The sequence below is a fragment of the Otolemur garnettii genome, unplaced genomic scaffold, assembly GCF_000181295.1.
Source record: "Otolemur garnettii isolate 467f Iridium unplaced genomic scaffold, OtoGar3 scaffold00011, whole genome shotgun sequence".
NCBI classification, from domain to species: domain Eukaryota; kingdom Metazoa; phylum Chordata; class Mammalia; order Primates; family Galagidae; genus Otolemur; species Otolemur garnettii.
Genome location: NW_003852406.1, coordinates 16033711 through 16054549, shown reverse-complemented (window position 1 = coordinate 16054549; position 20839 = coordinate 16033711). Strand labels below are relative to the sequence as shown.

Below are 20839 nucleotides of genomic sequence, written 5' to 3'. Positions count from 1 at the left end.
TGGCATCACAGCTCACAGCAACCTCAAACTCTTGGGCTTAAGCGACTCTCTTGCTTCAGCCTCTCAGTTAGCTGAGACTACAGGTGCCCATCACAATGCCTGGCTAGTTGTTGTTGTTGTTGCAGTTGTCATTGTTGTTTGGCAGGCCCGGGCCAGGTTTGAACCTGCCAGCCTCAGTGTATGTGGCTGGCACCCTAACCACTGAACTAAGGGCACTGAGCCTGAGCATACCTTCTAAATATTAAAATTTATACCCTCACAAGTCCAATTTGCTCTTGTTTTTTTATTTTAGGCCTTCTATTTCTCAGCTCAGACTTTGCAGTGGCCCAGGATTGGTCTTTTGTGTCCTGGCCATTTTGTTACTGTCTTTATTCCTTCCCTTAGTATCATTCATAGCTCCTTCTCTGTAACTTTGTAATGGAGCATTATGATATTGTGTTGTATTAGCTTATATATCTTCATCCACTTGTGAAGTTTGACCTCTTTAGGAATACTGTTTTGTTGTAGGCTTCTCTAGTGTGGATAACTTTTGTATATTCTTATTAAGTTCTTGGTAGTAATGAGTCAGAATACCTTTGTTAAAGTTAACATATAATTGCAGATTTATTTATTTATTTATTTATTTTTTTGAGGCAGAGCCTCAAGCTATCACCCTGGGTAGAGTGCCATGGCATCACAGCTCACCGCAACCTCCAACTTCTGGGCTTAAGTGATTTTCTTGCCTTGCCTCCCAAGTAGCAGGGATTACAGGCACCCACCACAATGCCCGGCTATTTTTTTTTTTTTTGGTTGTCGTTGTTTGGTGGGCCTAGGCTGGATACCTTAATGTGCTAGGGGCGCATCCCTTTATTTATTTATTTTTTGATGAAAAGGTTAAAAGGTAACTTTGAAATTAGTACTCAATACCATTATGTTCCCCCTGTCATTTCTTTTGTTAGTATTTCCTCTTTCAGATAATTTTTTGAATTTTATTTTTCCCCATATCACTTTCACTTATTGATACCCTGCAATTGATTGAGGAAGCGGCCAGGGTACCGCCTTCCTACAATTTTGCTATTTCTCTACTTTAGATTTGTGGGAGCCTCATAAAAATGAGTTCTTAAAGTGTAAATTGGATCTGTCATTGGGAGTTCAGTGAGTATAAATTTACTAAAAATATTATGAATGTCATGGTATAGTTTATCCGTTATAGATGTTAGCAGACTGATGGTTCTAAAGAAGTGGGAGAATATATTTTTTTCTTTTTTTATAAACAATATGATAAGGACCCTTGGCTTCCTCACTCCTCTAGAAAATCTACTTTTGCAGAAATCTAGTGTCTTATTCATGGCCACGAGTCAGCTGCAAATTAAGGTATCCTTCATGTGCTGACATTTCTTTTTGCATTTCTGGATTAATTGCATCTGTTAGAATAACAGATTGTTAAACTTGACAAATGGATAACTTGCTTTACTCCTTTCCCCAAAGATTTTTTCATTAAAAAGTTGCTTGGGCTCAGTGCCTGTGGCTCAAGCAGCTAAGGCACCAGCCACATACATCTAAGCTGGCAGCCTGGGCCTGCCAAACAACAATGATGGCTGTAACCAAAAAATAGCCAGGCGTGTGGTGGGCGCCTGTGGTCCCAGCTACTTGGGAGGCGGAGGCAGGAGAATTGCTTGAGCCCAGGAGTTGGAGGTTGCTGTGAGCTGTGATGCCATGGCACTTCACCCAGGGTGATAGCTTGAGGCTCTGTCTCAAAAAAAAAAAAAAAAAAAAAGAAAAGAAAAAGTTCATTGATATTCTTAAAAAGCCCAAGTTTGATAGCAGCCATTATTTGCAATCATTACATTGAAAACAGACATTTAAATCATTAAATCTTTAAATACATAGTGAATTTGGTTATATCTGTTTATCATAAACTTTTTGTACTTAGAACATTAGAACTTCCTTATGTCAAAATAAGGAAGATATTTGAGGGTTAAGGTTATTAGAACAGATTAAATTGGGTGGAAATAAGTGGACTATTAACTGAATATTCTTCTTAATAACTGAAGAAAGTTTAGGATTTGTTAGGTGGAGAAGAATGGGTTGGGCCTTCTAGAGGGCAGTGGCGTGAGTAAGGGTATAGGGGTAGGAGTTAACACATTCAGTGGAGTGGTGGTAGGGATTGGGTAGGGTATGCCTGCCTGCTTAGGGCAGAGAGAGCTGAGGAACTCCATGTGGTAGTATTTGACAAGTAGAGGGGACAGTTGATTGTGAACCTTAATAAGTGTCTTAAGACTAGGCAGCTATATCAATCAGAGTTCTGGCAGGAAATAAACAGACTAGTTGTAGAGGTTTGGGTAGGGTTCAGAAAAGCAACAGGGGGTGGTGCCTGTGGCTCAAAGGAGTAGGGCACCAGCCCCATATACTGGAGGAAGTGGGTTCAAACCTGGCCCCGGCCAAAAACTGCAAAAAAAAAAAAAAAGAAAAGCAACAAGGGATTGTGAAGTTCTCAAGGCCTAACACTATTGGGAAGCCATTAGTGTACTTTTGAGCCTGAAGAGGCAAAAGGAAGGAACACTGGAGACTGATGAGAGCTGGAGCAATGGAAGCTGAGCACTTAGTAAGTAGTAGGACACATGGCCCAAGGGCTCTGTGATGTGGGGAGGGTGCCATAGAAATAAAGATCCCAATTTCCTTTTTTTATTTTGGAGATAGAGTCTCACTCTATGATGGCTTAGGATAAAGTACAATGTGTCATCATAGCTCACTGCAATCTCAAACTTCTGGACTCTTAAGTTCTTCCTGTCTCAACTTCCCAAGTAGCTGGAACAGCAGGAGTGTGCTACCCCAACCAGCTAATTTTTTGTATTTTATATAGAGACAGGTCTTGCCATGTTGCTTAGGTTGGTCTCTAAACTTTTTTTTTTTTTTAAAGACAGTCTCACTATGCTGCCCTGGATCAGATGTCCTCAAACCTTGGCCCTCTGGCCACATGTAGCCCACTGAGGACATTTATCCGTCCCACCAGGTGTTTTTGCCATCACTGCCAGTCCTGCTTAGCAGCCCACTTGTCCTGGGGCCTGCAGTCTGGCCCTCCAATGGTCTGAGGGACAGTGAACTGGCCCCCTGTTTAAAAAGTTTGAGGACCCCTGCCCTGGATAGAGTGCTGTGGCATCATAGCTCATAGCAACCTCAAATTCCTAGGCTCAACTGATTCTCCTGCTTCAGCCTCCCAAGCAGCTGGGATTACAGGCGCCTGCCACAGTGCCGGGCTATTTTTTTAGTTGTTGTAGTTGTTGTTGTTTAGCTGGCCCAGGCTGGGTTCGAACCCACCAGCCTGGGTATATGTAGCTGGTGCCCTAACCACTGAGCCATGGGCACTGCCTAGTCTCAAAACTCTTGACCTCAAGCAGTCCTCCTGACTTGGCCTCCCAATGTGCTAGCATTACAAGTGTGAGCTACCACATCTGGCCTTTTTTTTGAGACTGAGTCTTGCTCTGTCACCCAGGTTAGAGTGCAATGGCATCATTTTAGCTCATTGCAACCTCAGACTCCTGCCTTAGCCACCCAAGTAGCTAGGTGCATGCTCCCACACTGGGTAATTTAAAAAAATATATTTTTGGTAGAGATGAAGTCTTACTGTGTTGCCTAGGCTGGTCTGGAACTCCTGGCCTCAAGTGACCCCTCCCCCCACCTTGGAGTTCAAAGAGCTAGGATTATAGGCAACTAGCTCCCAATTTCCTCTTCTTATTCTCCCATTTCCTCTTACTAATGCTTCTTAATGGCCTATTGCAACTGGAAGTAAGAAGAGATCTTGGGCAGTGTAATCTTAGAGCTCAGCCGCAAAGGGTGCAAAGCAGGGCATGAAAGAGTAGAAAATAGATTTGATGTGGGGAGGTTAGGGGCAAATGGACAAAGTGTAGCTCAGGATCTATTTTAAGTTATTGTAAAATGTGTAACATAGGAAAATGTTATAATGAAAATGTTCTTGTAGAAAGATTTGATTTAGTAGGTTGTGAGTTTTTCTTTTCTTTCTTTCTTTCTTTTTTTTTTTTGAGACAGAGTCTCATTATGCTGCCCTCAGTAGAGTGCTGTGGTGTCACAGGTTACAGCAACCTCAAACTCTTGTGCTTAAGTGATTCTCTTGCCTCAGCCTCCTGAGTAGCTGGGACTACAGGCGCCTACCACAATGCCTGGCTATTTTTTTGTTTCAGTTGTCATTGTTGTTTTAGCAGGCCTGGGCTGGGCCCTAACCCGCCAACCTTGGTGTATGTGGCCAATGCCCTATTCACTGAGCTATTGGAGCTGAGCCAAGATTTTGAGTTTTCTTAAAGAAAAAAAAATCTCTCTTCAGGCAAAGTTCCAGCTTACAACAAATAAGGCAGAATGCAATCTATTATCTGATTTATCCTCATAGCTCCCACTGTGTCTACTTTATTATTTCTCCATAGACTAGTTAGATGAGAATTAATTCATTTTCCACAGAGTTCTGAGCCCTTGCAGTACAAAAGGTAGGGTGCCAGTGGCTGAAAGGGACAAGAGCAGTATAGAGTACTGTTATGCTCAGGAAATCCCCCCAAAACCACATGGCCAGACAAATCGAATTAAAGAGGAGTCCTTATATTGAAAAGCAAGCTGGTGACTGCCTCAGTATCCCAACATGGGGTGTCTGAGAGCAGCCGCTGGCTGGCTCTTCAATAAAAGGACTCCTCTTTAATTTGACTTGTCTGGCTGTGTGGTCTTTGGGGGAACTCCTGAGTATAACATCTGGAGGCCCCAGCGAGATTCTCCAGACCCTGGCATTGCTGATCCTCAGATGGCCTCCAAAGCGGGCTGTGGTCCCTCTGAGGGGAGGCACCCTCTGGAAACATTCCAGGGCCCCCAGAGGACCCAGTACTGTCAGGAGATGTAGCTGACAGTCACCCCTAAATTCACCTGTGAGTCCACCTCCGGAGGTAAGCCATTTAAACATCTATTTTTGGCTAAGGTCTGCAGACATTTAGTGTAATTATTTATTGTGTTCATTTCTTCTTGTGCTTATTTGTTGTAGATTGTTGTAACTGTTTGTTGTATTTGTTTGTTGTGAGTTGTGAGTTATGTAGGGCCCTTAGGCACCTCTGAGGAAAGGCCAAAGGGGCAGGAGCTTTGGTCAGAGACTCTCAGAAGTGTGTTGATAGCGACCTGCCCCTAGAATCACTGGAAGAAAAACCAGTGGGGAGCCTAGAGACTCTCAGAGGTGTGTCTCCATAGAGCAACCTGCACCTAGAAACACTGGAAGAAAAACCAGTGGGAAGCCTCAGCCCTGCCAGAGACAGCAAGACATTGCTGCTGCCGAGACATTGGTGCTTTGGCTTCAGGGAAGTTGGGGCACAGAGGGCAGGTGACGAGGGACTTCAGTTTCTAACCTCAAGGGTGATGCCTGAGGTTGGTCCCGTAAACCTGTAAGACAGGAATCTCAGACTCCCAGGCTATCGGCCTGTCAGAAACAGGAACTCCTGGTCACTAAGCTATTGGCCTGTCAGGGGCTCCCAGAGAACACTGGGATGCTGGTGGGGAATCCCTAACCTCAGATGCAAAATTTAGATATTTTGTTCATTTATGTTCTATGTTTAGTTAATATATTATAGTTTGCATTTTTGTTTTTTCAACATAGGTTTTTCATCCCCTAAGCTGTCTCCTCAGACACTTTATGATTGTTTTTCCACAGACAAAAGTGATGAAAATGGAGTGAAGTTCTCCAAAGGGCACCTCAACACCCTTTGTGAACTTGAGTAACCAGCTTTTAGCGTGGGTTACCTCCCCGTCCCCACACAGGTACTTTTGAGCCCTTTCTCTAACAGGTTTAGAAACTGTCACAGGGAAGCTAGTCAAGATGACTGGATTTCCCAGACTGGGACCACCTGGGCGGGGAGAGCTCAGATGCACCTGGTAGTTGCTGCCAATCCTCTGGACACCCACATGGGGCCCCTGATTGGCTTGGGTGACATAAACCACTGAGTGTGCCAGGGAGACAACTTGGCCTCCCTGTGTGAATGCCTCGACTGGGTGGAGAGGGGACCCCCTTGGTGGGTCTTCAAGGAGTCAAACACTGGGAGGAACTGGCATGCAGGAACAGGTACCTACACAGGGAGATGTCTAAGATAAGGTATAATTGATCTGGGGTTCCAACCATTTGGGTGAAAGCAGGGGTCTGATTAACCTGTGGGGCTTTAGATCGCCAGCAGGTCTGTTGAGAGATGTATGAGAGTGTGTTCCAGTTCTGAGAGTACAGGAGTATGAGAGTATTAAACATTGGACTATTAAACATTGTTCATATTGGCCCGTGTCTGTCTTATCGTTTTATGTCATTTGTTCACTGTTTATTGGAGGATCAGTCTTGGCCTGAAACAAATAGTCTAGGAGACATTTGTGAGTAGATTGCAGATCTTTTCCTCCAAGGGACCCTTCAAGACTTTGCTCCTTCTGAGACTGCCTTATTTACCTACTTGCTCTTATATGTCCTATATCCCTTACTGCCCAGTATGTCTTTGGCATGGCAATCATCATTCTTATTATTGGCATTGGACTTGGTAGTGCTGCTTCTCCGGACTGGTCCACTGGAGAGCGTGTGGCCCTGACTTGTTTCTGTCTCTCTGTGGTGACCTTGTTCATACTTCTGTCCCCATCTGGAGTATTTTTCCCAGCTAGTTCTAATTCTTCTGCGTCTCCCTAGCTCTTCGATGCCCCATTGTCGCTGGACTTTGGGCCCTTCCTTTTTCTGTCACCTGGGGAGGACTTTTCCATCAGAGCTACTAACCCTTGACATGGGGCCCTCTCTTTTTCCTAGTCTAGGGAGGTCTCTATCACAGGAAGTGAAGACATTCTTGAACCGCATAAAAAGCTCGGCGACTTGTCTCTACTGTTCTCCCACTGTGAAGTGTTGTTACTCAGACTGTCTCTCCTTTCAGGACTCTCACACTGGCGCTCTCACAATTGCCCGATTGTGGTACTCTTGGTTGCCATCAGTCAAGAGAAAGTAATTGGGTAGATTCTTATAATAATATTATCCCCTGGTGGGTCCAAAATTCCCACCCTGTGACTTGTTAGTACATTTATTTTGTCATCCAATCACAGGAGGCAGTGATCAGATCTGTATTGGTGACAAAATAAATGTACTAACTTCGTTCTAACAAATGTACTAACAAAATAAATGTACTAACTTCATTCTCACGCAGGCAACAGGGTTGCTGCTGGCAATGGCAGCAAAGACTTTAAAAATTCAGACATAGTAAGAGGAGTTTTGATTCTTTTCTCTGGCTATGAAGACTTGCCCACTCCTTTTGATGGACACCTGGCTTTCCCACCTCACTGCCTCCATCTCCCTCCTTGGGACCATCCTCAGCCAGTCTATTTACCTTGACCCTACCACTTACCTAGCACTTGGGACACAGCTCCTGGGTGGCAAGTGGGTACTTTGCAGGATTTAGCTATTGCTTCCTTGTTGTGGCCCTTAGCCGAAACAGCCCTGATTCTGTTCCTTAACAATACCTGGACCAGGGCCACTCCCCATTCCTACATTTGGGCATAACAGTACTGGCTTTGAAAAGCATGCATCTCATTGTGGGGTGAGTGGGGCAGTGGTGATGTAGACAAGTACACCAATAACAGCAAACCAGGCAGAGTCTGATAAATGTCATTAAGTAAAAGTGTTATGAGAGAGGAGGCAGTGATCAGATCTGTGTTGGTGAATGTGGGGTGATTACAACATGAAAGGCTTTGTGGAGGAAGTCACCTTTGAGATAGGCTTTTGAAAAGGAAATGTGGATTTTGATAGGTAAAGATTAGGTAGAGGAGGACTGTCAGTGATAGGGAATAGCATGAACAAAGGCATAGAGGTAAAATATTTGGTTTGTTAAAGATTAGGACATATTTAGAGAGCTGCTGGAGATGAAGTTGAAAGGCAAATCTGGCTCCCTTTGGATAGACTTAAATCCACAATAATGGCTTGTATTCAATTTTATAGGAAATAGAGAACCATTGACTTTTTAAATAGTGGGGCAATGATATAATTGGTTAGAATTAAACTTTAAGAAGACTAAACAGGAGAAGTAGGTAGAATGCATTGGAAAGGGGAGACTCAGAAGGGAGGGGGAATGGGTGGAGGGAGGGGGTTTGGAGGGATTACTTCTGAGGTTTACCTTATAGGGGTACAGGTGAATCTTTCTAAGAGTAGAATGTGAACGTTTTAAAGCAATAACTGAGAAAATGACATGAAGGCTGTGTTGACCAGTTGATGGAAGTATTTCAGATTGCATGTGAAAACCCCACACTGTACCCCAGAAGTGCATTAATGTACATAGTTACCATTCAATAAAAAAAAAAAAAAGAAAGAAAGGGGAGACTCTTTAAGAGCCCATTGTAGTTTCTCAAGGCAGGTTATGAGGGGCAAAGCAAGATGAGTCCAGTGGGAATGTGTAAAAGAGGCTGGGGTATAAAGAAAAGGCCTGAGTCAAAGAAGACTGCAGTTTTGACCCTGGGTACCTAAGAGTGATATATCAGAAGGAGCTAGTTGTAAGGATGTAGGGGGAACAGTAGGGAAGCATTAGGAGGTAGGGAAACTGGAAGAGATGGTTAAGAGAGAAGTTAATTTTGGATGTAGTAAATTGGGATTGCAAAGCATAGCCATGGTGATGTCACCAGGCATTTGGAAATTTGAGACTTATGTTCAGCAAAAGTGCTGGTCAGATGTGTAGATTTGGGAGATATCTTTGTAATAATGATGAATTAGCATTAGCAGTGAACAGGAAATGTTTGATGTAAAAAAACAAAAAGAGCAAGAGAAAATACTGAGAAGAAAAAAGAGGAAGTCCTAAGAGATATTCCTTTTAAAAATTTCTTTTTAATTTCATATTAATGTGAGGGTACAAGCAATTGGGTTACAATTATAATTGGTTCCAATTATACCACTGCCCTGCTATTTAAAAAATCAATAAATGATTAGCATTTGTTAGGGAAGGTCCCTGTTGTAGTTGTGTCCTGAACCTAGTGACACAACAACCAAGTGACATATACACTTACATTGTGCCTAGTAATTAGGTGGGAGCACACCAGCTCCCTTCCTCCTCTCCTTTAATCCCTCCCTCCTCCCCCAACTTGAATTGAATCAAGTTTTTCTCTTGTGTGGGCATGTATTAGTTTGTTCCTGGCTTCATATTAGTATTGAGTACATTGGATACTTACTTTTCCATTCTTGTGATATTTTATTAAGAAGAATGTGTTTTAACTCCATCCAGGTTGATGTAAAGTCTCCATCTTTTTATGGCTGAATAGTATTCCATGGTATACATATGCCATAGTTTATGGGTCCAATCATGGGTTGACAGGCACTTGGGTTGTTTCTACATCTTGGTGACTGTAAATTGAGCTGTGATAAAAAATCTAGTGTAAATGTCCTTATGATAAATTGATTTTTTTTCCTTCTGGGTAGATGCCTAATAATGTAGTTGTGGGATCGAATAAAAGGTCTGTATTGAATTCTTTGAGGGTTCTCCATACTTCTTTCCAGAGGCTGTATTAGTTTGCAGTCCTACCAACAGTATAAAGGTGTTTCCTTCTCTGTATGTCCGCTCCAGCATCTGCAGCTTTGGAACTTTGTGGTGTGAGCTATTCTCACTGGGGTTAGGTGCTATCTCAGGGTGGTTTTGATTTGCATATCTCTGATGATTAGAGAAAATGAGCATTTTTTGTCCATCTTCAGAGAAGGTTTTGTTCATGTCTTTTGGCCAGTAAAAGGGGGGCTCCTTTGCTCTTTTGTTGTTAATTAATGAGTTCTCTGTAGATTCTAGTTATCAGCCATTTGTCAGATTCGTAACATGCAAGTATCTTTCCCATTCTGAAGGTTGTCTGTTTGCTTTAATTGTTCTGTCCTTAGCTGTGCAGAAGCTTTTCAGCTTAATTAAGGATATAGGGAGGAGAGTAGGAAGAGTTCTTTGTTTTTGTTGTGGTTGTCAATGAAGTCGTCTTCATAATCTTTCCCCAGGCCAACATCATGAAGAATTTTCCCCTTACTTTCTTCTACGATTTTTATCATTTCATGTCTTAGATTTAAATCTTTTATCCATCTTGAGTCAGTTTCTGTAAGTGATGAAAGGTGTGGGTTTGGTTTGTCTTCAGTGCTGTATACCTTCAGAGAAATTCCTCTAGCAGTGAAGTATAGAAATGATCCCTGAAAATATAGTCTTCCAAGATATATTCTTTTTTTCTAGAGACAGAGTCTCACTTGATTGCCCTCAGTGGAGTGCTGTAGTGTCACAGCTCACAGCAACCTCTAACTCCTGGGTTTAGGTGATTTTCTTACCTCAGCCTCACAAGTAGCTGGGACTACTAGCTGGGACTACAGGCACCCACCAGAACACTCAGCTATATTTTTGTTGCAGTTTTGGCCAGGGCCAGGTTTGAACCTGCCACCCTCGGTATATGGGGCTGGTGCCCTACTCACTGAGCCATAGGCACCACCCCCAAGTTATATTCTTGATGCAAGTCCTTTATTGGGTGTATGTTTTACAAATAGTTTCTTTAAATTTGGGGCTTGCCCTCCCTTCCTTCCCTTCTTTCCCTTCCTACTCTTCCCTTGTCTTCCTCCCTCTTTTTTTCCTTCTCTCCCGCCACCACCTACTCTGCAGCTTCAGATTAGCTCACAGCAAACTCAAACTCCTGGGGTCAAATGATCTTCTTGCCTCAACTTTCTGAGTAGTTGGGACTATAGGTGCCTACCATAGCACTCAGCTAATTTTTCTTTTTAGTACAGAGAGGGTCTCCCTGTGGTCAGGCTGGTCTGGAGCGCCTTAGCTCAAGGGATCCTCTTTTTTTGGCCTCCCAGAGTGCTAGGATTACAGGTGGCAGACACCACTCTGGCCTTCGAGATTCATTTTTTTTTTCCATATGCATATTTAGTTGTTCTGATACTTTTTGTTGAAAAGATTATCTTTTCCCCATTAATCTGCCTTAGCACCTTAGATAAAAATCAATTAGACATATATGTAGGGATCTGTTTCTGGACTCTCAATTCTATTCTGTTGATCTATCTTTTTTCTTTCTTTTTTTAATATGGAACACTTCACGAATTTGCGTGTTATCCTTGGATAGGGGCCATGCTAATCTTCTCTGTATGGTTCCAATTTTAGTATATGTGCTGCCGAAGCGAGCACTCTTTTTTTTTTAGACAAAGTCTCACTTTGTTGCCCACGGTAGAGTACTGTGGCGTCATAGTTCATGACAACCTCAAACTCTTGGGCTCAAGCCATTCTCTTGCCTCAGCTTCCCAAGTAGCTGTGACTACAGGCTCCCGCCATAACGCCTGGCTATTTTTTCGAGAAGAGGTCTTGCTCTGGCTCAGGCTGGTCTCAAGCCTGTGAGCTCAGGCAATCCACCCTCAGCCTCGGGCCTCCGTAGTGCTAGGATTACAGGCGTGAGCCACTGGGCCCAGCTTTTTCTTCTTTTTTTTAGCAGGCCCAGCCAGGTTCAAACCTGCCAGCCCTGTGGCCAGCACTAACCATTTAGCTACACGCGCCGTCTTGATCTATCTTGATGTACATACCACTGGTCTGGATGCCAGTATCCCATGTTTTGATTACTGTAGCTTTATAATAAGGCTTAAAGTCAGATAATGTAAATTCTTCAACTTTGTTCTTGCTTGATCTTAGCAAAAGGCTGAGAATCAATTCCAACTTTGCTGTCAGAATTGCTTTAATATTTTCAGTCCTTTGTCTTTCTGTCCTGAAAGTGTTTGATGACTATGAAAAATGTTTTACTTTTTTTTGTTGTTTGTTACTTGATTGAGATCATTTAATCTTGAAAGAATGGTTAGGAGGAACATATTTTATCATAGGAGCAGGATTCTAAGAAAACTGAATTGGCAATTGATTCGCTCACAACTTTTGAGTTTTTTTTTTTTTTTTTTTTTGAGACAGTCTCACTCTGTTGCCCTTGGTAGAGTGCTGTGGCATCACAGTTCACAGCAAACTCAAACTCTTGGGCTTAAGCGATTCTCTTGCCTCAGCCTCTCAACTAGCTAGGACTACTAGCTGGGACTATAGGCGTCCACCACAATGCCTGGCTATTTTTTTTTTTTTTTGGTGGTTGTCGTTGTTGTTTGGCAGGCCCAGGCCTGGTTTGAACCCACTGGCCCCAGTGTATGTGGCTGGCGCCCTAGCCACTGTGCTACAGGCACCAAGCCACCTTTTGAAGTTTTAATTTTTTAAATCTTAGCATGATACACAATGTGTGAAACCACTATGATGGTTTAATAGTTAAACCAGCATGATTTAGTGGTTAAGAGGTTAGATGTTAGACTTCTCTGGTTTTAATCCTGACTTACCAATTACTGATAGTGTGACCTAGAGCAAACTATTTAGCCTTTCTGTCCCTCCATTTCCTTTCCTAGCAAATGGGGATAATAAGAATACTTAACTATTTTATAGAATTTCTCTGAAGATTCATACAATAATACATATTACCTGCCACCTAGAAAGTGCTCAGTGTTGGGTGGCGCCTGTGGCTTAAAGAGTAGGACGCTGGCCCCATATGCCAAAGGTGGTGGGTTCAAACCCAGCCCCGGCCAAAAAAAAAAAAAAAGTGCTCAATGAACATTAGTTCCTATTATTGCTTTGCTTACCTAGGGAATGCCTGAAAGCTTCAGAATTTGATAAGCTCACTTGTAGTAAGTATTATAAGAATTCACTTGTAGGACTCCCTTCTCAAGTTGTTGTCAAAACTACAAAGGGTTTCAGTCTAGATCTGGTGGTTCATTGTATAAAAATCCGATTACTGAGACAACGAGGATTCCCAAGGAAGAAAAGAATTTTTTAATATGACACATGTCTTATGAAGAGAAGCTGCCTCAAATCCTTCTGTAATAGAAACCATGGACTTTGAAAGCAGAGACCACCTGTTTTGCGGCAATCACTGATAAGCTAACAAAGGGCTGTGTGCACTGAGGGCAGATTGTGGGGGTGGTGAATATTGGCTCGTGAAGTCTGCCCTGGGGCTTTCAGAACCTCAGCTTCTTTGCCTAGAAGAAAATCCAACATTTCTGGGAAACAACTCAAAATGTCAAGTAGTTAGGGAAGAGACGGGATTATTAAAAATACCTTATAGGTAGTTAGTAAAGGGATAGGATTATAAAAAACCTTATAAGGGTCATTGAAATTTGTCCATAGAGCTGCTTAGAAAATCTTTCAGCCTTCCTCAATTTGTTTAAGTTTTAGAAAGATAGTGGTAGTGATAATTTTGTTTCTACTTTCTAGGTAGTTTCCCAACATTTCTTTATATTGTTGAATTTGAGTAATTTATGTTTGTAATTCAATTTGGATTTGTGCATTGGCCCACGAGGGGAAAAAAGAACTATTGGCTTTTAATGGTACTGTCCAAAGGCTGAATCAGTGAGAAGGAAGAATGAGTGCAAGTAGTTTTGTTCCAGGAAGATGAGGCCCAAGGGAGAGAAAGAGCACCCAAACACAATGTTTATAATAGGAAGGGCTTTATTTACCAGCCGGGAGCTTACGGCATAGAAGAATTGCAAATGGCTGCACTCTCCGACTGGCTTGGTCTTTCCCTTTTTATCTTTTTATTGACAGTCAAAAAGTTCCAACCCACAGGTACCTTTCTCATTGGCCAGTTTGAATCAAGCGGGAGATGCTATTCCAGCCCCTACAGAACTACAGGATTTCATGGAACTTGGAGTTCCAGGAAATTAGGTTTACAAATTCCCAAGAGCTGAGTCACCATGGAGAGGACCCCACAGGTGTATCCTTGTGGTCTTCTTGAGAAGACCTGTTCTCCTAGACCTCACTCTTCGCAGGTATCTTCTCTCAGTTTGAGGAAAAGGAAGAAGTTAATTCATTTGCTGGCAAATGAGGACAGCAGATTAATATCTTGAAAGACTGCATTTAACAGTAATACAGGGCTTTTTACATGGGAGTTATCAGAGGTCGGGGTAAGGTCTGTGACCAATGTACCATATAGTGACCTTGGGCTATTGTTGTTTAACTGTAGCTGGTGGTTTTGGTGACATTAACTAGGGTGAGGTAAAGAAGATCTGTGAACTCTGGACAATTCTGTTGAGCTACCTCCTGTGATTTAAGATAATTATTAATAGAAGGCAGAACATTTTATTTGCCACTTTCATGACTGGCCTCAGGCAGGAATGTAGGTTTTAATTTGAGAAAAGGGTGAGGCTTTTAAAGAGAAAATTCGTAATACATTTTGCCCCTTTTTAGACCTTTTTACCTCTTTTACAGTATAAATCATTACTGTTAATGAAAAAATAAAATAACAACGTTTTTCCTTTGCCAGTATTAGCTGGTTCATCAAGATTTTGAATTGGTGCTTCTAGAATACAAATAAAAACCCATTAGTTTGATTCGATTTTTGTCTGTAGTTCTTTACTTGCTAAATAAGCACATCTGCTTCCAGGTTTATTTGACTAGTTCTCATTATTGATGTAGCAAAACGATTTGCCAGCAAACTCAGCAAATCTTTCCCTTTTCTAAATGTACTTCCTTTCTAAATAGCAACAATAACAAAAAAAAAAAAAAAAGGTTTTCCTTCTTATCAGGTATTTAATTTTGTGCACTAAACATTGATAATTTGTATGATTCTCTAAGCATTGTGTGTATGGGGAGCATGGGGTAGTCAATGATGAGTTCAGTTTTTTTTTTTTTTTTTTTTTTTTGAGACAGAGCCTCAAGCTGTCCCCCTGGGTAGAGTGCCATGGCATTACAGCTCATAGCAACCTCCAACTCCTGGGCTCAAGCGAGTCTCCTGCCTCAGCCTCCCAAGTTGCTGGGACCACAGGCGCCCGCCACAACGCCCGGCTATTTTTTGGTTGCAGCCATTATTGTTGTTTGGCGGGTCCGGGCTGGGGATTCGAACCCGCCACCTTAGGTGTACGTGGCTGGCGCCTTAGCCGGTTGAGCTGTAGGCGCCGAGCCATGAGTTCAGTTTTAAACATGTTGATTTTGAGATTGTTTTGGAACATCCAAGTGAGTATATCCTGTTAGCAGTGGACATTCAAGTCTGGAGCTTAGGGGAAATTTGACTGGAATAATTAGATATGAGAGGTAGGTAAAAGCCTTGGGAGTAGCTAGGATCCAAAATGTATATACTTTAAGAGGAGACAGAAATGGACAGAAGTTAGAGTCCATGGGTTTGTCCACTCTGGTACCACCACACTTAGACTTAATCCCGTTATGTCAGTTCAGAGTAAGATAATGTTGGCTTTAAATAATACTCAATATGAATAATGTATTATAGAGATAGCATAGCTTAATTTAGCAAATATTGATTAAAATCTCTTGTTTTTTACCTATGCTAATAATCAGTGGGGATATAAGCAAAATCCATACTGTCTTTGCCTTCATTGGACTTTATAGACTAGTGTGAGATGGTCTGTGCTTTTTTTTACTTGCAACATTTCTGACACCAAATATATGGGTTTTTTCTTCCTGTCAACCAATTCTTCAACTGTTCACATGCCAACTGGGTGTCCTATAGTTCAAGTCTATTCTAATACTGACTACCAGAGTTAGCATGAGACTCCATAGGTTTGAGGGCTCAGTCTCACAGGACTGCTTGTACTTCAGATGCCAATCACATGTATTGAGTCCCCATGTTACCCACACTTCTAAAAGAACTGCTTTAGTGGGGTTGGATTGGGGTTGTGGACTGAGCATGTGTGTTTTGACAAACTCTTAACACTTGATTCTTAAGTTTTCCAGGGAATGATATTACGGGGCAGTGAAAATAGCACTGGACTTCAGAATCTGGGGACTTATGTTCAAACTCTACTATTCATTTTTTAATGTAATCTTTTTTTTTGTTTTGAGACGGAGCCTCAAGCTGTCCCCCTGGGTAGAGTGCCATGGCATCACAGCTCACAGCAACCTCCAACTCCTGGGTTTAAGTGAGTCTTCTGCCTCTGCCTCCCAAGTAGCTGGGACCACAGGCGCCCACCACAATGCCTGGCCATTTTTTGGCTGTAGCCATCATTGTTGTTTGGCGGGCCCGGGCTGGATTCAAACCCGCCACCTTAGGTGTATGAGGCTGGCACCTTAGCCACTTGAGCCACAGGTGCTGAGCCTTTTAATGTAATCTTATCTAATTTTTGAAATTTATCTTGTTATTAATAACTATCTTATGGATTCATGATAATTAAGTTGAAGGAATCTTATGGATTCATGATAATTAAGTTGAAGGATAATTAAGTTGATGGTATATAGTAGGTATACAACAAAAAACTTAAGCTTTATATTTTAATAATAAAAAATTTAAAAACTACTGAATTTAGTCACATTTTAGTATTCTTACCTTTAAATGAAACAGAAATTTATTGAAAATTACCGAAAAAGTGACTGTTGTAAAATTTATTAGTTGGCAAGTGGACTTAAGGGTCATATCCTTTAGTAGTAGACTAAATTTAGTTTAAAAAATGTAATTGTCAACATTAAGTAATGAAACTCAGAAAGTACAATTAAGTATAGAGTTTATTTGAGAGCAAAGCTTGAGGATAGCCAGCTGGGAAACACAGACTCCAAAAGAATGAGTAAGCATTCCAAATTGGGGAAGTTAAGGTTTTACTTTATATAGTTGGAGACAGAAGCTTAACAGAGTTGTAACATTTTTCCATGCAAGGAGTTACACATTATAGTGATTCGATTAGTTAAAGCTTGCTATACTCCAAGGAAGGTTGCTCTGACTTTGTGTGTGTGTGTGTGTGTGTGTGTTTTGAGACAGAGACTTACTATGTCACCTGGGATAGAGTGCTGTAATGTCACAGCTCACAGCAACCTCATACTCTTGGGTTCAAGTTATTCGCTTGTCTTAGCCTCCCAAGTACCTGGGTCTATCGGCGCCGGCTACAGTGCCCTGCTATTTTTTTTTGTTGTTGTTGTAGTTGTCATTGTTGTTTTTAACAGGCCTGGGTGGCTTTGAACCCTCCAGCCTCTGTGTATGAGTCCAGCGCCCTAACCACTGAGCTACGGGCGCAGAGCCTGTTCTGACTTTTTGTAAGGAAGGGTAGTAGTCTCCAGGGTTCTTATCTCTGGTGCCATTTGGCCTTTCCTTATCAGTTACAGGTTAAGAATGAAGAAGAGATTTAATCTACAATCAGAAAAGCAGAAGCTGCATGCTATATGACTTAGGCAATATAGCCACATTCCTCTCAAGGCTCAGAATAATTTATAGTTTTAACAGTTTAAGTTTGAATTATTTAATTTTTACATAATCAGTTCCTCCTGCTGGTGGTTCAAGTGGGCAAACATGAAATATCTTTAGAATAATTCAAAATAGGGATCTTTGTGTATCAAAGCCTAGTACTTAGTAGGGAAGAAAAAATGGTTTGGTTTCAGTTCTTTTGAAAATATAATTAAATAACATCTATTTGATTGAAAATAAATAACATACTTCTAAATTCTAATTAAATGTGAATTTTCTTATGTTAATGTACTATTTTTTTCCTGTCAGTTTTTATTTCCATTTATTATACTTCTCTAGATCTTCAGTGCTACTACTATCTCTGTATATCTCTGTTGTCTGCTGTTTTTATTGGATATTTTATTTAAAAATTATAATTATTAATTTCTGGCTGAGGCTGGGTTTGAACCCACCACCTCTGGTATATGGGGCCAGCACCCTACTCCTTTGAGCCACAGGTGCTGCTCAAAAATTATAATTATTTTTTATCTGCTTTGAATTCTGTTTCCAAAATGATAGAGGCAAGCACAGGGTTTTAACAAAACTATTTTTGTTGATTTGTGTGTATTAGTTTCTTTATAGCATATATAGTATAAAGTTTATACTTTGGCATTACATGAATATACCACATTTTAGTTATTTCTTCCCTATTGGTGAATATTTAGATTGTTTTCTTCTTATAAATAGTGTGCAGTGAACATTGTTAGACACGTCTCCTTATACAATTGGGATGTAGAATATATGCATTCATTTGGCATAGTACCTTTACAATATACTACATTTATCATGTACTAACTTCCTTATATGTACTTGGCTCTCTTTCTGAACTCTGTTCTTTTCTATTTATATTGTCTAGTGTAATCTGTCTATTCTTGTGTCAGAGCCACGTTATTTTTTTTGCAGTTTCTGTGCATTTGATTTTACAGATACTCTTTTTTTTTTTTTGAGAAAATGTCTCATTTTGTTGACCTTGGTAGAGTTCTGTGGCGTCATAGCTCACAGCAATCTCAAACTCTTGAGCTTAAATAATTCTCTTGCCTCAGCCTCCCGAGTAGATGGAACTATAGGTACCTGCCACAATGCCTAGATATTTTTAGAGACAGGGTCTTGATTTTGCTCAAGCTGGTGTCAAACAATAATGAAATAGCCAGGTGTTGTGACTGGCATCTGTAGTCCCAGCTAGTTGGGAGGCCGAGGCAAGAGAATCACTTAAACCTAAGAGTTTGAGGTTTATGTGACCTGTGACTCCAAGGCACTCTACTGAGGGTGACATAGTGACCCTCAAAAAAAAAAAAAAACTTTTGAGTTTTGATTTTTGTTTATTCTGCAGCTGCAATACTGTGCTTATTTCTAATATTTAGCTAAATTCTTCTGTTGAGTTTTCTAGGTATTCAGTATCATTTGTAAATAGCAAAAATTTCTATAATATGTATTTTTTTGTTGTTCAATCAATTTTATTATTGATAATAGTGATGTGAAGGAGGCACGCTTCTTTGTTTTTTTTTTTTGAGGCACTCTTCTAGTTGACACTAGAGCCAATCCTTTTAATGGTTTTTGTTTTGCATACATAATTTTAAATAATTTTTGAAAGCAACCTTTATTCAGATTTTTTTTGTTTTTTTTTGAGACGGAACCTCAAGTTTTCACCTGGGTAGAGTACTGTGGCATCACAGCTCACAGCAACCTCCAACTCCTGGGCTCAAGTGAGTTTCCTGCCTCTGCCTCCCAAGTAGCTGGGACCACAGGGACCCGCCACAACGCTCGGCTAATTTTTGGTTGCAGCCGTCATTGTTTGGTGGGCATGGGTTGGATTTGAACCTGCCACCTTAGGTGTATGTGGCTGGTGCCTTAGCCGCTTGAGCCACAGGTGCCGAGCCTATTCAGATTTTTTATTAGGAATGGATGTTATATTTTATCAAGTAACTTTTGAACATTTCTCAAAATAGCATGGATTTTGTTATTGTTAATAAGTTTGTTTATGTTGAGCTTCCATTATATTCCTGGTATGAACCCTGCTCACATCTGGCTTGTTAACCTATTAATGTACTTATTGTTTTGCTTGCTGATGTTTTTAATTATGGATTTTTACAACCCTTATGGGGTAGTATTATAATTGTAGTTTTTGTATTTTGTTGAGTTTTGTATTATTATTTTACTGATTATTTTAAAAGAGCTGAGACTCTTTCCTCTATGCCCTGAGACTTTTAAAGTAGTTTAGGAATTATCTGTTTCTTCCCTAAAACAATCAGAGCTTTATTATATTCCTGCTTTTAGGTTTGTTGAATCTCATTTTAGTAGTATCCTAACTATATTATCTTAGCTCTACAATTTATAGTAAGTAAATATCAAATTGGTTTTCTTGAAATGCATTGTTCATTGAGGGCATATGAGGCCCCAGATAGTGTGCTAGGTACAGATAGCACTTTTGCTCCCCAGATCCTCAGTTTGACTTCTCACAGATTATAAACTAAAACCTAAAATAACTGAATCAATAATTTTTTTTCAACATTCTGAACTGAGTCTTCATTTTCCTACAATTTTATGTGAACATCTTTATGTTTTCTAACTATTCTGATTAACTTTATTTATTTATTTATTTATAAACTTTATTTATTTATTCTTTAAATACACTTGAACGCTCTTTCCTTTAAATTTAGAATTTGATGAACCTGGTATCAAGGTTCATGGCATGGTATAGGTTATAGGCGTGGTCTCCTATAATTTTTTTTTAAAGATAATGTGGTCTTGCTTTATTGCCCAGGCTATTCATAGACATTGATCATGGTGCACTACAGCCTCTAACTCCTGGGCTCAAGTGATCCTCCTGCCTTAGCTTCTTGAGTAGCTGGGCTATAGGTGTGTGTGACTGTGCCTGGCTCTAAAATATTTTTGACCCATTAAAGTTATTCTTGATGTAGAGAACATTTGTTGTATATTTGTTTGTCTACCATTGATTCTCTTTTCTTTTGGTAACATACCATAAGTTCATTTTGGGACAGTATTATCTGTCATATTTTTTTTAAAAAAATTTAGTTGAGTTGAAATTCATGTAACATACAATTAACCATTTTAAAGTGAGCAATTTCATGGCATTTAGTACTTTTATAGTTCCAAAACATTGCCATCATTCCCAAGTAAAACCCCTTTCTCATTATGCAATTTCTTCGTTTCCCCCAACTCTCCAGCCCAGAGCAAGCACTAATCTACTTTCTGTTTCTATGCGTTTGGCAATTTTGAACATTTCATGTAAATAGAATCATGCAAAATGTGGCCTTTTATGTCTGGCTTCCTCAATTAGCATAATCTATTTTGTTTACTCATTTACTTGTTGATGGACATTGGGTTATTTCCATTTGGGAGGTATTTGAGTAATGCTGCTATAAATGTGTACATGTTTTCTGTTTTTTCCCTTCTATTTTTAGTAGAGATGGGTCTTGCACTTGCTCAGTTTCAAACTTGTGAGCTAAGGGAAGCTACCCATTTCAGCCTCCCAGAGTGTTAGGATAACAGGCCTGAGCCACCATGCCCAGCCTCTGTACAGGTTTTCATATGAACGTATGCTTTGCTGTTTTCTTGGGTATAGATCTAGTAGTGGAATTGCTGGGCCATGTGGTAACTTTATTTTTAACAACTTTTTTTTTTTTTT

General features: G+C 40.5%; 1 protein-coding gene and 1 non-coding gene across 2 annotated transcripts in view; one reads left to right on the top strand and one right to left on the bottom strand.

Annotated features, from left to right (window-relative positions):
* Positions 1 to 20839, top strand: part of HERC1 (HECT and RLD domain containing E3 ubiquitin protein ligase family member 1) — a 206425-nt gene that overhangs the window by 18199 nt on the left and 167387 nt on the right. The window lies entirely within an intron of this gene.
* On the bottom strand, positions 11044 to 11150 carry LOC111723487. Its single transcript, XR_002772014.1, has one exon. It is a non-coding gene; the product is annotated as a U6 spliceosomal RNA (small nuclear RNA).